This window comes from Lactuca virosa, chromosome 3 (assembly GCF_052849685.1).
Source record: "Lactuca virosa cultivar CGN04683 chromosome 3, Lactuca_virosa_CGN04683_v6, whole genome shotgun sequence".
NCBI classification, from domain to species: Eukaryota; Viridiplantae; Streptophyta; class Magnoliopsida; order Asterales; family Asteraceae; genus Lactuca; species Lactuca virosa.
In genome coordinates, this window is record NC_136428.1 from 197,698,859 (window position 1) to 197,711,237 (window position 12,379).

Consider the following 12,379-nt stretch of genomic DNA (forward strand, 5'->3'; position numbering starts at 1 on the left):
GAATTGACTAAAGAATTTATTGTAGTAGAATTTTCAAATTCGCTAGGCAAAGTTAACCGCCCCGGATCTCCCATTTTTATTGGCAACCCCTCAATTATCACTGACGAACATAGCTCATTAAGCACGATGGTGGATGATTTTTCCAACTCCTTTCGGTTCTTTATAACTTCCTTATAGAATTTAGGAAGTTTTCCCATGGTCTTGAGAAATAGAGTGTTATTGGATAGAGATAACACTTGTTCCAGGAATTTTTTCTGCTCTGGATCCAATGGATGCTTCATGGCTCGAGATGGATAAGGAAGCGGAGGATGAATCGTCCTCAAAAGAAAAGAATTTTCATTCTTCAGTGGCCACGGCATAGCCTCGTGGTCGCCACGTTGTGGGCGCTCGACAGACAATTTTTCTGCCTCGTTATTCCTTTTCGGTTGTGGATTGGGCTTCTTGTCGACTATTTTATTGATCTTGTTAGGCTCAGAATTAACCTCTTCTTCAGTGTATATATCCATAATGTGAGGTTGTGGTTTAGGGTCATGATTTTTACGAGGTAACCACTCGTTTACGAGTTTGGTCAGTTGACCCAATTGAGTTTTGATGTTTGATATTGCGGCTTGTTGATTTCTTATTGTAGCATCAGTCGCATCATGTCTTTTCTCTGAAATAGCTGCAAAGCATGCAAGCATTGACTCGAACTTGTGATACACTTTCTAGGGTTGTGTTACTGTTTTGAATGCTTGGCGAATTCTTCTATTAATTTCTTTATCGTATCCGGATCCTTCTTCGTCATTGCCCCTTGAGAATCAAGGAGTTGCCTAGTAGTTACATTCACCCCATCATAGAATATCGAAACCTCTTGTTGCACATTAAGGTCATGTTGAGAGAAATTTCTGAGCAACCCCTTATATCCATCCCATGTTTCATATAAGGACTCGCCATTTTCTTGCTGAAAGTTAGCAATATTCTTGTTTAATCTTGAAACTTTGGAAGGTGGACTGAACTACTAAATAAATTCCTCTCGAAGGTTGGCCCATATCCGAATAGCTCCAGGTGCAAGTGACTTTATCTAGTCTTTTGCTGCTCCTTTAAAAGTTATTGGAAGCATCCTTAGCAACACCGGTTCGCGAGGAAAATTAGGAACATTAAAGTAATTCGCAATGTCCAAAACTTCATCAATATGCTTGTAGGCATCTTCGTGGTCCTTCCCATGGAACGAGATATATTTAAGCATAGCAAGAATATATCCCTTCAGTTCAAAATTGGTGGTTGCTGGAATTTCAGGTGGTACAAGACCTGACCCGTTGTCATTACACATTTGTTTCTTGTATTCTTCTATTGTTATGGTCGTTATGAACGCCATCTCTTCACCCTAGCTTTTTGCTTTGTCTTCTGATTCTCTTTCGGTTCCTGGCTCGTATCCACTTCTTTTCTTGTTTGGAGTTCTCTCAAAGCTTTCGCACTATTGGGTTTTTGGATCCTCAGGTCATAAATCACTAAAACACGTAAAAACAAACTAAAACGTAAATAAACAAAAACTGAAAAGGAAACTGTCAGTGCCCACATCGTGGAAAAATATTGCCACATCGTGGGGGATGCCTGACTACAAAATAAATTAAATGCAGAAAATTAACTTTTTGTGGTTTTTACCTTACAAAAAAGATTGATTAACTTAAAGCAATTAAATTAACAACTGAAATTAGATGTTCCCTGGCAACGGCGCCAAAAACTTGATGTGAATAAAATATATCAACTTTTAAATTTATAAACCTAACTAACTTAAATAATTTATGCACCTGTAGTGTCACACCCCCAAACCGGAACGGCGGAAACGTTCGGGGGTGGATCACGTCATATGTAGTATCACAACAATTGCAACATAGTAATCATAGTAAACACGACCATTACATTGGATAAGTATAAAAGTACTTACATCTATTTGATTCGAAATCATATACATCAAAAGTATAACAAATGTAGAAGACGTGACTCTATGCGCTCCGTCTTCTCCAAAAACTACGGGAGGTACCTGTCTACTGATTTCCTGAGAACACAAACAGTTTTAAAAGAGTATCAGCATTAAGCTGGTGAGTTCATAAGTATGTTTTCGTATTGAAATCTTGTTTGTAAATCTGTAAAATGTTTGCATGTTCTCAAGAAAATCCAATATTTTCTTTAGTATAAGTGTGATTAAAACCAGTTCCTTCTATGACCACTTAGTTTATACTATCTATGTATAACCCAATACCAAACAGACCGTTGATTGTGTGGATCTGACCTAAGCCCACAACCAGACAAGGAACAGGAAATGAGGCGGAAACCACACATCTCACGGTCTATCGGGTATTCTTTATACACAACTCGGAATGCATAAACTAAGATATTATAGAATTTAGTGAGGAATGTTCGTTACTATATTCTGTACAAAAATCATTGTATAGTATGTTCTGTGTGAAAACCCCAGCTACCACCAGTATGTATAGTATGTTCTGTTTTAAAACCATGGCTACCACCAGTATGTAAAGTATGTTCTATTTGAAAACCCTGGCTACCACCAGTATGTATAGTTTGTTATGTTTGAAAACCCTGGCTACCACCACTATGTATAATCTGTTCTGTTTGAAAACCCTGACTACCACCAGTATGTAAAGTATGTTCTGTTTGAAACCCTGACCACCACCAGTATGTATAGTCTGTTCTGTTTGAAAACCTTGTCTACCACCAGTATGTATAGTAGTTTCATTACTTAAAATAAAACTAATAAAGAATGAAATCCTGTAAACAAATGGTTAGTTTATACTATTGTGAGTCGTATAACCATGCTTGATATGACCTAGTGACCTTTTTGACATTCTTCAAGTGTCGGTTAAATGACATTTGTCACCCCAGGCATGCCTGCCTAACTGTAGCTAGCAGTTCAGGTGTGGGATTGTCAGTCCCGAATAGATCTATTCAAAAATCTCACGCTCTCCCTCCAGGAGACTCTGGTTATACTATGATAGGATTTAGTCTATATCCCGAAAGGTACAATTGAAGAGTTGTCTCACAATCCTGTATTAACTAGTTTACGTGTGGTTCTATATGGTTCTTTTGTATTTGAATCCGTGTGTATACTTTAAAGAGTAATAATTATACTTAAATAATTATTAAATGTGGTACTCTTGAAGTCCGAATGTATTTCATAAACTAAGTATGTCATAGTTTATATGTTTTGCAATGTATAACTCTGAATTCATGAAACTGTGTATTGAAAACCCCAAACTATACCTATTATATTTTGCATGTATGTTGCGTGTTTGGTTCGTGTATTGATCTGAAAACTATGCAATTATGGATGTATATGGAAAACGTCCCTTATGCTCAACATGTTACAAAAAGGATAAAATATCTAAATATTTTATAAAACATGGTGTAAGGGTCGAATTATTGTAATAAGTCGAATTGTATTCGGAACTCTTCGAATGTCTTGTAATGTATTTTACTAAGGCTCTTTTATTCGAAGCGTTAGTGTCTATGCCTTAGTATATTTTTTGTATGCTTTCAGTTCCCTATAAATAGGGATATTTACTAGAGTTAGATAAGAGTTTTTACAGACCTGTCTTTATTCTCTGTAAATATTCGAAAGCGTAATAGAGCTGAAACAAGATCATATTTACATCTGGTGTTCAATCTCGCATTCTTAATTGATTTCATACTCTGATTTGTTTTATACTTGATTCTTTGATTCATCAATTGGTATCAGAGCAGGAATCACATCTGTGATCTGATTTTCATCCATTCAAAAAGTTTTTGAATCAAATTTTTGGTTTGAAAGTTTCCGCACTTTTTGATCGTGAAAATATTATCTAGATCTTAGTCTGTGATTTGATTCTGCATTTGAATTGTTGAATCGAGTGTTCTTCTAGCAATTTTGGTTTGATTCAACTAGTTTGTTTTCAAATTTCCAAATCTTCTTAAGAATTTTCAAAATCAACTTTTGTACAACAATGGCGAGTTTCAATCTCAATTCGATGACCTCGTTTTCTCATTTGTTAGGATCATCAACCAAAATTCCAATGCTAATCCCTGAATACTATGATCAGTGGGCTGATCGTATGCAGGATTATCTGAATGGTCTTGATGAAGAATTATGGTCATGTATCACTGGAAATGTTAATGTTCCAGTGACTGTTCAAGCAATTGGTTCATCTACTACAAGTTCTGTTGTTGATAATCAAACTGATCGTCTGAAGAAACTGGAGAAGAGGTGTATAAGAGAATTGCGAGGAGCTTTACCTCCAGTTGTGTACAATTATGTAAGGAGTTGTACAACTACAAAGGAGATCTGGAACAATCTGAAAGATAAGTTTCAAGGAAGTAAGAAGACTAAAATCAATTCAGTCAAACAATGTTTGGTTGAGCTGAAAGATTTCAGACAAAAAGAAGGTGAAACAATTGAAGTCTACTATGATCGACTGAACGAGTTAATCTATCGTTGTAATCGCTATGGAATTACCAGGACTTCAATGGAATTCAATCTCTTTTTTGTGATGGGTCTTCGAAAAGAATGGAGAAGCGTAAGTATGATGGTGAAGAATCAGCAAAGTTTTGATACATCAACTCTCAATGATTTGTACAATCAGTTGAAGACACACGAAACTGAGGTCAATGAAATTGCTGAGGAGACGAAGGTAAATTTGGGAGGTCCATTGGCACTTGTGTCAAAGATATCTGAGAAAGAAGCTGAAAATGGTGATTCTGAGGAAGAAGAAGGATTCATCATGAATTCGGATGATGAGGCGATAGCTTTTTACTCGAATAATCGTGTTAAGAAGTTTTTCAAAAAGCCATTCAATCCGAAGACTAAGCTTGCTGAGGTAAAAGGAAATGTCGTGAGTAAAACTGCTGTTGAGGAGAAAAAGAAAATTGAGAAGAAAGATTTGAAAATGTCTGAAGGAAAAATCGAGAAAAAGCTGAAAGGTGATGCTGGTGTAGATTGTCATTATTGCAACGGAGCTAATCATCTTGCAAATGATTGTATGCTTCGAAAGAAGGATGAGAGGAAAAATAAAGTTAAAGATGAGGCGTATTATGCAGAGAAGCTTGAGGAGGTTCGTGCAAAAGCCAAAAACTTGTCATTGGTTGCAAAAAGTGAACATGAGGATGAAGATGGAACGTATCAAATCTGGTCATCCGGATCAGATGATGAAGAAATGAGGAATCCAACACATGGAGCAATGTATGCGAAAATGGAGGAGGACTCAGATGACGAGAAATTCGAAGTGAAAGGACGATGCTTCGTATCCAAGACAGCAGACAAATCACCAATGACAACAAAGGTACGTAAAATTCTCGAATCTTTCAATATTCCTACACATGCTTATGATTCTGAACTAATATCTTTTGATAAGACGGTTACTTATTTTGATTCAATTGTTGTGTCTGCTAGCAATGAGGCCAACAAGTTGTCAATGGAGTTGTTAGAGACCAAAAAGCGATTAGAAATGAAAATAAGTAAAATTGATTGTTTGGAATTACAAATAAAAAATATTATGTGTGATAGGGATACTTTATCAAGAGATGTCAAACTTTTGCTAGCACAAAGAAACATTTATTGTAATGCTGCTAAAAGACTTTATGGAAAATTAACTGATTAACATCATTCATGTGAAATAAGTAAAGAGCAACATAGAAAGTTACTATCTTTTCTAGCATACGAAAGAGCTAAGGTAGATAATATTTCGTATGATTGTGAGCAAATTATAGCTGATTTTGACAAAGTTCCTCATGATAGATATAAATACGGAATTGTCAAAATTGATGAATGTATTGATGTGAATGAATTAGTTAACATAGTGAATGATACTTTGACTCAATCTGAACAAATTCAAATTTTGAAAAAGACTGAGAATTCAACATCTGATTCTCAATCTAATTTTGCTGATATTGAAGATAATTCTGACAATATTAGTGAAATTAGTGAACTTGAGGATGTTGATTGTTCCCAGTTGTCTGTTGTTAATGTTGCATCTACATTTAAAGGAAAAGAAATAGTTAAGGATTTGATGGTTGAGAAAGAAATTGATATACCTTCAACTTCGAAAGTTTGTGATATGAACTTCGTGGATATCAAAGACAGTCAAACTGATGATAGCGATGATGAAAATGAAGAGAAAATTTCGAAGGAAAAGAAATCTTCAAAGGAAGAAGAAACTCCACGAATAGTGGTTGATCAGGTGTATGGTGATACAAAAAAATTCGAACAAGCAAAAACTGAAAAAGGTGAACATTACCTTGAAACAAATACTGTGGTTTATCCAAATTTCAAGTGTACAGATGATGTCATTTTTCCAAATCAAGTTTTCGTAACAACTGGAAATGTTGAGAATATCAAACCAGAATTAAAGAAATTAGTTGAGGAGGATAATTCAAAAACAACTGATGAAGGTTTTTTCGCAAATCAAAGCACAGTTGAAAACAACTTAACAAAGAATTCGTACGTGTTTCAACGTCAAAAACCACAAAGAAAATGGGTTGAAAAATCAAAATTTGAAAAAGTGAATTCAAAACAAGTTATAAAGGAAAATGAAAAAGTTGTCAAACTAAACTCCAATGAATTTAAAGATCAAATTGACAAATTTTCGAAGGAAAAAAATATTTCAAAAAGACAAGCAAGAAAGAAAATATTTTGGCAAAATGTTGAGTCTCAAAAGATGTCTGAATCACAATCACCCAAAAATGTTTTTAAAGCTAAAATTTCCTCTTTTTCAACAAAACCTCAACATTCATCTCAATCAAATGATTCAAAGTCTGAAGTGAATAAACAACCAAGGTTTTCGAAAGTTTCAGAAACTAATATTCCAAGAAAATTTTCAAATAACTCAAATCCAAATCAAAAATTTATTTAACGTCAACATTTTAAATCAACTGTTGATACATCATATGCTCAATCTTTTATAACAAATCCAAAAGTTGATTTTGTTCCTCAAAAGCCAAATTTTCCAAATCAAACGAAGAAAGAAACTATGAAAATTTCGCGAGAAACAGGAATGACTTCAAGGAAGAACATTAATCATTGGCTTGAAGGCAAAGGAAAGATGTATCAGTCGAATACATTTTCAAAGGAGCAAATTCACGAAGCATATGAGAAGTATGTGAATACTTCATCAAACGGCAATTCATCTTCTAAGGATTCGAACATATCAGTCAAAGCTTGGAAACCAGTAATAAAAGCAAAGAATTTTCATTCACAAACTCAGAATTCGAAGGGTAATGTCAGTGAACATTTGAAACCATCAAAAACTTATGTTTCAATTCCTTTAAATGAAGATGTAAACTTAATTGATAGTCTCAAAACCAAAGTTTGTGATTGGGTTAAAAGTTCTTCATTTCATTCGAAATTGAAATCTAATTTCCAAGGACCCAAAAAGCCTTGGGTACCTAAATTTTTCCATTGATTGTAGGTACTATGTGACGAGAAATATGATAATAAATGGTACATCGATAGTGGTTGCTCTCGTCACATGACTGGGAAGAAGGAGAATTTACGTGATTTTCGAAGTCTAAAAAATGCTGGAGTTGTGAAGTTTGGGAACAATCAAAAATGTCAAGTCAAAGGATATGGGAAGATCACGAACGGACAATTCACAGTGAATCGTGTGGCGTATGTTGAAGGTCTTCAACATAACTTGATAAGTGTTTCCCAACTTGTTGTGGGCACTGGCAATCAAGTTCTTTTTAACGAAGAAGGAAGTGTTATTTCGAATGTCAACACAAAAGAAGTGTTACTGAAATCTAAAAGGAAAGGTGACATGTTCACTTTGGACATCAATCCGATAGTAGGGAAACCTGCTATATGTCTTCTTTCGAAAGCAACATCAGACTTAAGTTGGTTTTGGCATCGAAGACTCTCTCATCTCAATTTTCGAAACATCAATAAACTACTGGTACAAGATTTGGTCAGAGGTTTACCTGTACTTAAATTTGACAATAATTCTTTATGTGCAGCTTGTGAAGTTGGAAAGCAACATAAACAAGGTCATCCAATTACGATAGATTCGAAAATTGTTGCACCTTTGGAGCTCTTACATATTGATTTGTGTGGTCCTTCAACCGTTTCAACTCTCAACAAGAAAAGGTACATTTTAGTTATTGTTGATGACTTTTTCAGATTTACGTGGGTTTATTTTCTCAGGCTTAAATCCGAATTTGCACAAATCATGATTGATTTTATCAAAAAGATGGAAACAACATTGAAGAAGATTGTTCGAAAAATTAAGAGTGATCATGGAACTGAATTTAAGAACAAGGTCCTTGATTCATTTTTGGTGGACAAAGGAATTTCGCATAACTTTTCATCTCCATACACACCACAACAAACTGGTGTTGTTGAACGAAGAAATAGGTCTCTATGCGAAGCGGCAAGGACTATGTTGGCATATGCGAATCTTCCACAATACCTTTGGGTTAAAGCAGTATCCACCGCATGTTTCACTCAAAACAGATCTTTCATTCATCGTCGTTTTAACATTACTCCATATGAAATTCTCAACAATCGAAAACCTAACGTCAAATTTTTTCATGTTTTCGGATGCAGGTGCTTCATTATGAATCTCAAGGATAATCTTAAGAAATTTCAAGCTAAAGCAGATGAAGGGATTTTCTTGGGATATTCGCATAATTCAGTCGCATATTGTGTGTTGAACAAAAGAACACGAAAAGTTGAAGAAACTTTTAACCTTACATTTGATGATTACTACATTAAACAAACTACATTGCAGTTTGAAAATCATCCTATTCTGAAAAACATAGAAGATGAATCTGAATCCTCACAAACCTTAGATATTGATTATGATTTAATTTTTGGAATTTCAGATCATGTTGTTGATGCTGAAATAAATGCAAATGATAATCATTTCTCTGAACTAACGAAGCTTACTGACGATTCAACATCAACTTCTCCAGAGAAAGGCGAAAGTATGCAAAACAATCCAGTGGAGGGGGAGCAATTGGATTCGAATACTCTAGTTGAGGAAGAACATTCTTTCGAGGGGGAGAATGGAAGAGGGAATGCTAATGTTGAGGGGGAGCATGATGTTGAAAGGGAGCATAATGTTGAGGGGGAGCATTTAGAAAACATTGAGAATAATAATGATTTTGATGATGTTTGTTCGATTGCAGGTTCAGAGAATGATGATATATACGAAGATGCACCTTTGGAATTTGATCCAGCATATCCGCCAATGGAAAAATGGACAAGAGATCATCCGAAGAATCAAGTGATTGGGAATCCACAAGAAGGTGTTTTAACAAGAGCTCAAGTTCGTGCAAAGAATGAGGTATTGAATACTCATCAAGAATTTTGCATGTTCAATGTTTTCATGTCTAAAATTGAACCAAAAACAGTTAAGGTTGCAATGGAACACTCAGATTGGGTTGTTTCAATGCAATCTGAATTGTCTGAATTTGAACGAAACAAGGTTTGGAGATTAATTCTTAAACCTGAAAATGTTTCGATTGTTGGGTTAAAATGGATTTTTAAAAATAAAACCGACAAAGATGGAAATATTGTTCGAAACAAAGCCAGACTTGTTGTTAAAGGATATTCACAACAAGAAGGAATCGACTATGAAGAAACTTTTGCCCTTGTCGCAAGACTCGAGGCGGTTCGTATATTTCTGGCTTATGCAGCTGACAAAGACTTTGATGTTTATCAAATGGACGTAAAGTGTGCATTTTTAAATGGAGAACTTGAAGAAACAGTTTACGTGGAACAACCCCCAGGTTTTATTAATGAGGAATTTCCAAATCATGTTTATATTTTAGATAAGGCAGTTTATGGTTTGAAACAAGCACCATGAGCATGGTATGCAACTCTTACTTCATTTTTGAAACAATCTAAATTTAAACAAGGATCTGTTGATCCCACATTATTTCGAAAGAAAGTTGGGAATCATCTAATGCTTGTTCAAATTTATGTTGATGATATTATTTTTGGCTCAACTGACCCTGCTTTATCTAGAGAATTCGAAGATTTGATGAAAAGTAAGTTCAAAATGAGCATCATGGGAAAAATCAATAATTTTCTTTGTTTGAATATTCGTCAAAGTAGAGAAAGAATTTTTATTAATCAAGAAAAATATACGAAGAATCTGCTAGAAAAGTTTGGATTGACGAATAGCACAAAGTTACGAGTTCCAATGGCAACTGGCATAAAGTTGACACCTTCTTTAGATAAACGTGCAGTTGACATAACTCTTTATAGGAGCATGATTGGTTCATTACATTATCTTACAGCAAGTAGACCTGATATCATGTTTTCTGTGTGTAATTGTGCAAGGTATCAGTCTAATCCACGAGAACCACATCTCACTGCTGTGAAGAATATATTTTGTTATCTTAAAGGAACAATTTCGTTAGGATTGTGGTATCCTTCGAAAACTGGGTTCTTTGTACAAGCATATTCGGATGCAGACTTGGGTGGGTGTAATCTTGATCGAAAAAGCACAAGTGGTGGATGTCAATTTCTAGATGGCAAATTGGTGAGCTGGCAATCCAAAAAGCAAACATGTGTATCCATTTCAACAGCTGAAGCAGAATATGTGGCTGCTGCTGCTTGCACTTCACAAATTATATGGATTCAAAGTCAATTGCGTGATTATGCAATCAATATGAAAAAGATTCCATTATATTATGATTCTCAAAGTGCAATAAGAATTTGTCATAATCCTGTGCAGCATTCGAAGACTAAACATATAGCACTTCGTTATCATTTCATCAAGGATCACGTGGAGGATGGGAATATTGAAGTACATTTCGTGAAAACAACTGATCAGTTAGCTGATATTTTCACGAAACCTTCAGATGAAAAATCCCTTGTGAAAATTATAGAAGGACTTGGAATGATCGATGGAAATCCTGTTCCATGTGAAAAAGGCGAATGATGAATGACCACGAATGATTCAGAGGCGCTGAATGAAAGACAAAGCAATATCCGTCAGCATTCAGAGGTTAACTGTTCATAGTCAATGCTTCGACCCCTTCGAATTCGTAAATTTGTCACTTATTTTAAGGGTTGATTTAGAGGTTACTGTTCATAGTCAACGCTTCGACTCCTTCGAATTTGTACATTTGTCACTTATAAGGTGATGATAAAATTTCGTATTTTTGCAACAATTACAGTTTATTTTTAATTTTCGAAAAATCAAAAATCCAAAAAGATTTTCTTTTGTTTAGTCATTCAATTTTCGAAAAATCAAAAATCCAAAAAGATTTTCTTTTGTTCTGTCATTCAATTTTCGAAAAATCTAAAATCCAAAAAGATTTTCTTTTGTTTTGTCATTTAATTTTTGAAAACTTAAAAATCCAAAAAGATTTTTGTTTGTTCTGTCTCTACTTTCGAAAAATTCAAAACAGCAAAAATATTTTGAATCTTATTTCTTTTTATTATTTTGTTGCAGAACATCATGAAGATATAAAGTGGATTATGCTTGCAGTTCTAGGGTCAGGTACATTTTTTTCGTATGAATCAATACATTTTTCATCACTTGATCTAGCTAAGTTGTCCCTAGAAGCATGCTGCTGCATGTTGTCCAAAAGCCTCCAATTACTCAATGTGTGTGTACGATAGCCTTAATAAAATTATTCATACGAAAATTTCTTCCCAATCAGGCTTATATTCATATTAGTCTCTGAGCTACCTGACTCTTCTCAAAATGAGTTAAGAGTTTACTGTTTGGTCCAAAAATAACAGAGGTACTTTTCGTGTCTTACATCAATCTTTTTCACCTATAAAGTTCTTACACGATCACACACGAAGACATATGTCCGAGAGGTCTCTGATCAAACCCATCGAGACTTAGACATATCAAAAATATTTGTTTATGATCTGACATCATGAGACCGTGATGAAAGTGAAACCCAATTTTCAATATAATTTTAAGGAATTGACGGGGAACAATGTTCCAGATTTTCACGAAACATTTGTTTCAGTACCAAAATTCGAAACTCCAAATCATATTCATTTCAAATGAGTGATCTTGATCAAACATTCGAAAACCATGATGTTTGTTACCCAACAAGATCCAGCACAAATTTTTTTCTTGAATATGATTTCCGTGTGAGTTTCATTCGAAAGTCCATGTCACTTAAAATTTTCAAAACACACTTGTACTGACTACACTGGTTAAACAAGTAATTTATGTTACAATTTCTCACCTTATGTTTAGGATGATATGTAACGAAATTTTTTTCCTACCCACGAAGCATTATAAAAGAAGCCCTTCGATACTTATCAACAAGTACTCGATTGTAATTCACGGGAACCTACACAAGCTGTTGATCATTTTTCTTAATGATTAACAAAGCAATCTTTGCCCGAGATTTCATCTGCTTTTGTGTCAAATTGAAA

At 34.7% G+C, this 12,379-nt stretch overlaps 1 non-coding gene across 1 annotated transcript; it reads left to right on the forward strand.

Moving 5' to 3' along the window:
- Positions 1-863: 863 nt before the first annotated feature.
- LOC145167960 (small nucleolar RNA R71) lies at positions 864-970 on the forward strand. Its single transcript, XR_013741559.1, has one exon. It is a non-coding gene; the product is annotated as a small nucleolar RNA R71 (small nucleolar RNA).
- Positions 971-12,379: the final 11,409 nt, after the last annotated feature.